Below are 5,727 nucleotides of genomic sequence, written 5' to 3' on the forward strand. Positions count from 1 at the left end.
CAATTATGCATGCGTTGCAATAGTTTCCATATTTACCATGCTGTAGTATGAAACATTCTAGATATGTTTAGTAATCATTTAAAGTTGTTAATATGCATTGAAATAATTTAATATTCCACCCAAGTGTTTACCCCTGGCCGTTTATGACTAAATATGCAAAATTAAGTTCATATACTTGTATGACATGTAAAAGGTTATCTTGAGTGAAATGTCATAAATTATGGTGCTAATTTTATTTTAAATTGAAGCACTTATTGTTATTTACTCAATATCATTGACTCTGAGGAATATAGGAATCCTCTGCATTTGTTTTTCATCAGTGCTGAGCAATTGTTTTAAACCGTCAACTAAAAATGGTAGTTGCAGTATTCTGAACTCTAGCCACCAAAATGTTTTCCCGGCATTTTTAACGAGTCATTGCAATTCGTAGTAGTAGTAGTAGTAGTAGTTTTGAGGGGAGGCGACCGACAGCTAAGGTCATTTGCGCCATAGGGGATGGACAGGAAAGGATGAAGGGTGGAGAGAAACCCGGCGTCGGCATTAGCCTACTCTTTACGAAAGGCGCCAAGGGGTTCGCAGTTTAACGTCCCATCCGACGGACAGCGTACTCCCTCAAAGTGCCCTCCACAAAGCACCTCAAGTAGGGATCGAGATACCTCTGAAAAATATTCAACACCGCCGGGATTTGAACCCGCGCCCTCAGGGTGGTAAGCCAGTACGTTAGCCCCCGCACCATCTCGATCCCCTCATTGCAATTCTTTGAGACTTTTGGAAAACAACTTCTTCCCATCATATTTGCTCCTTAATATGTTTTTCTCGTATATTTTGCTATATCATTACCATGTATTGCTTGTTATAATAAATTTGTCTTGTTGTAAAAATATATTGTAAATCTAAATAAAGTAATAATTATTATTTATTTACAGAACCCCCACGAAGCCACGAAGCCCAAAAAAGGGCAATGTCTTAAAAATTATGCATCATTTCATTATGCAATAAACCGCATTGAGTACTTATGAAGGTTTGTATTGTACTTTCTACAAAAGTACCTGTTACTAGACTTTATTATTTTTTAGGTTCCTTTAAATTTTTAAAAAACCTGGTGGATGTACATATGTAATCCGCTGTTGTACGGACAAGCTAAAAGCATATCAGTGTGAAATCACAAATTCTTCATTGTGTACAAGTTTGGTTGGCTGAATTTGCATGTGGCGAGAAGCTGTCAAAAGCCAGGTGGAATTCAGTATTACCCTTGTTGTAATATGTACCTTTAATAAATATAATAATTTTGTAAAGAAACAAACTGTTAAATTTCTCAATGCAACAATTTCAGAGTGTCAAAATCATTCACCTTGATCAGGATTTGAATCTGGATCCCTCGATGTCCGAGTTCATAACATGTAGCGGATGACTCCGTTTAATGTTACTACTGCGGCATCTTCCGCAATTTCTCGGAATCTGTTGAATATATATTATTTTCAAAAATATGCATCCTATTGAAGCATTACATGCCGCCATGTGTCCGTCTAATTTTGTGCACTATTGATATCACCTATCCCAGGAGAGGGGAAACTCGAAAAAAGCATGAAATAGGGTATTGATATGAAAGCACCAATTATGAATTTGTTCAATTTCCTTAAAGGAGGTGTCATTTGTTAATAAAAAATTTACTTACGATAGAATCTTGATTTTTTAATAGTAAATCTGATTTTATTTAAATGAATAACTGTCCTTGTTAATTTTATTTTGTATCAATTGGTTTGGGTCAGTGGAGGAAGTATCATATTGATTTTAAAAAAGCAAACAACAGAACTTGATGAAATTTCAGCTGCGATGGGATAATTCATACTGTACTGGATTAATACCCCTGCATTTCTGCAGCAAAAATCCAAATACAGCATCGCAATTGTGTGCGGTAAGTATTTTCAAGGGAAGTCATTCATAATGAATGACTCAGGAACAGACAAGGGACATTCCGTAAGCATGTAGCATGAACAGAATTGGCCAGTATTAAATGGGTGCTGATTGCCTGAACTAAATGCCTAAAGCAGATTTACCTGTTAGGTATACCAGATAAAGGAGCCGATTCCATCAAAAAATGTTAATTCCATCAATAAGTTTTTCCATTAATACTTTCTACAAATGTTATCATTATATGCTGCATATATTGAAGTACTTAGTTTTATGACTGACAACGTAGCCTGAATATTGGCGAGCCTATTACCTTCATAATATTGAGACTGAGAATGCATTGTAATGCTTCAGTTTTCCAGGGTAACGAATTTTTAGCATGGTGCCATTGTAATTCTAATACACAAACTGAAATGTAGCATTCGCACTATGCCTTTTTGGGCTTGATAGCTTTTAAGCTGCCAAAAGTCTATGAAAACTTTATATTGTATCAGAAATTTGATTAGGATTAATTTGAATTTTTCAAAATTTGAATGGGATGGATGGATGTGTGTTTTGTCATGATTCTGCTCAGCGTATGCAGAGGAGTTATGCCAGATCAGTGATCGTGGTTGTAATTGCTGATTCAGACCAATATTTTAAGAATCGGAGGACCTCGCTCTCCCCTTGTCTTAATATCGGCTCCTCCGTTTTAAGGGCCTTGGTTAGTTCACTTGCGGAACAGCACTGACACTGAGCTCGTGTTTCTCTCCTTGTGCTCTTTTATATTTGTTTGAAATCTTTTGATTTACCTGTGTACATAGTTAATGAAACAGAAATGCTCTTGAATGAAATGCCAACAATAAATCAAGAAAGGTTATTCGCTGAGAAGAAAATTCGAAGAAAATGGAAGAATACAACAATGTGATAGAACAATAATAATTTGCTGGCACTACTTGCCAGCGGAAAAAAATCAAATACACGTAACACGCAAATTGTTGTTACACAAGATCTGTCCAACAAATACGGGAACTCTGTATATTTTTTAATTAAGTTGAGATAGCAATCAGTGTAAAAAAAATACCCCTCCCTTCCCAAAGGCAGTAAAGAACAATGACCCTACTTTCTTCCAAAAATAGTCCTTTCCCCCCTCCCCCTACTCTCTTCACCAAACCTTATTCTCCCTATACCTTCAACTTAAACAAGCCTCCAAATTCTCCCGATCACACAATATCCCCGATATCACAAGCTTCCCCCACATGCCCTCCCCTCCAGTTCTCCCTCCCTGCACTCCTCCCTCCCAACCACTTACCCTCTTCCCTCCCTAACGCCCACCCTCTTCCCTACCTCCTACCCTACCTCCCTCCCTAACACCCACCCTCTCCCTCCCTAACGCCCACCCTCTTCCCTCCCTCCCTTTCTAACGCCCACCCTCTTTCCACCCTAACGCCCACCCTTTTTCCTCCCTCCCTCCCTCCAAAACGCCCATCCTCCTCCCTCCCTCCCTAACTCCCACCAACTTCCCTTTCTCACTCCCTCCCTCCAAAACGCCCACCAACTTCCCTCCCTCCCTCCCAAACGCCCAACCTCTTTCCTCCCTCCCTAACGCCCACCCTCTTCCCTACCTCACTCCCTAACGGCCACCCTCTTCCCTACCTCCTTCCCGAACGCCCACCCTCTTCCCTCCGTCCCTACCTCCCTCCCTCCCTAACGCCCACCCTCTTCACCCCTTCCCTCCCTTCCTAACGCCCACCCTCTACCCTCCCTCCCTAACGCCCACCCTCTTCCCTACCTCCCTCCCTAACGCCCACCCTCTTCCCTCCCTCCCTAACGCCCACCCTCTTCCCTCCCTCCTTCCCTAACGCCCATCCTCTTCCCTCCTTCCCGAACGCCCACCCTCTTCCCTACCTCCCTAACGCCCACCCTCTTCCCTCCCTCCAAAACCCCCATCCTCTTCCCTACCTCACTCCCTCCAAAACCCCCATCCTCTTCCCTACCTCCCAAACGCCCACCCTCTTCCCTACCTCCCTCCGTCCTTTCCTTCCTAACGCCCATCCTCTTCCCTCCCTCTCTCCCCCCCTAACGCCCACCATCTTCCCTCCCTCCCTCCCCTTTCCACACTTACCTCTTATGCCACTAATTCTCTGATGGCTATCTGGCCTTTATACCCCAGGCCTTTTTTGTACTTACATTTTCTCTCTCCAGGTTTTGTCCTGGCCAATTCCCATTGATCTTCTGCCGCTGTTTTAACCGAATCTCGAGGGGTCTTCATCATCTTTTCATTAGGAGAATAAACTTCATCTTATTCACTCTTTGACAGTTTCATCCATCGTACCATTCTGCTTATTTGATATTTTTAGATCAGTGCTTCGTCAGCGGCCGGTGCTTGCTAAGTGCTGTCTACGGCCAATCACGTTTAGTGCTTGGTGGGAGTTCTTTGGGACCACGTATCAGGACAATATGCGGATCTGCTATAAAGGGTGAGTTGAGAATTCTGATGAGTAATTTAAAGAGAGAATTTCTTTTGCTCCATTTAGACACCTGCCACCTTCCTCTAAAGTAAGCAACCCAAGGTTTAAGGCCTCACTTTGAGGAAGCAATTTTTATCAGAATGGGGGATACTTTTTTCTTCTACACATAATTTGTTATTCGCAAACTAGGTGTTGTATGCAAAGATGATAACTTTGTAAGTCGAGGCCTGGGTCGTGTTTGAGTGTATGTGGAGGAACAAAGTGTTTTCTTTCCCGAAATGCCTCTTTGTCCCCGTCCACCTTACTCCCCAATCTTTTCTAACCCCTTCCATTCCTTAAACAAGTATAAATATTATGTATCATATGTTGGATCTTGTCTCTCACCTGAGAATGGTTTGATGAACAGAAACACGTTGTACGTTAGAAATTAATGTGGAAAAGTGCAAATATGGTTTTATACAAATATTTTCTCATAATGACAAAAGTCCACTACATGTCGCCTGAACTTTTTGAATATATTCGGAACGGTAGCATAACTTATCAAGCCAAACTCTTCGTAAATTATCTGTTTAATTCCATATGGCAGAGCTAAACAGAAATGTCTCAACCTGGACCTTACTCCCAAGTATGAGAACCTAACCACCAAATCTTCATCAAAAGCAGCTCATCATACTGTGATCTGCACCAGGAGAGCCTGGATTATATGAGAACTGAGAGATTGGTACAGTAAGAGGGATGCCTACTCACATAACCTCCATCACCTCCTCATGGAACTATCATCAGCTTCACATATCACTCAGGTTCACTCTCCTTATGACCATGATGAATCTGTGGGAAGTAAAGTCTCCTCCAAGAATTATTCCGTTATAAACAAAAAACTACATTATTTGCTGTGTGGATGGGGAAGTGCAACGTATTCTCCCAAGTGTAAACTCAAAAGTGATACTAAGTTTCTTATTAAAGTAGTCAACTACGGCCAACCTATCATAACTAATACACTCCACTGGTATTTCTTTCGGGACCACATCATCTGCTGTTCAACTAGCCATTCTATCATAGATGATAAACACAGTGATTTCATATACAGGAAACCATGTCACAGCGATGCAATCATTCCTGCCACCCTATGAACCAGAAAGTGCCCGTCTTCCATTCCATGATCAAACAACTTGTTAATTTACCACTAGCACCAAAAAATGTCAATCCTAGACATTATAAATTCAATAGCAGTATCCAATGGCTATCGTGTAAATATTGGAGCCAATCTCTTAAAGAAAAATTGAAATTGAAAGCTATTTCATAGTAATGCTCTGTTAGTCCGACACCAAAAAAGCCCAAAAAGTGGCATCGACTATTTTTTGTGAGT

The sequence above is a fragment of the Hetaerina americana genome, unplaced genomic scaffold, assembly GCF_022747635.1.
Source record: "Hetaerina americana unplaced genomic scaffold, ioHetAmer1.1.p SCAF_25, whole genome shotgun sequence".
In the NCBI taxonomy this organism is placed as follows: domain Eukaryota; kingdom Metazoa; phylum Arthropoda; class Insecta; order Odonata; family Calopterygidae; genus Hetaerina; species Hetaerina americana.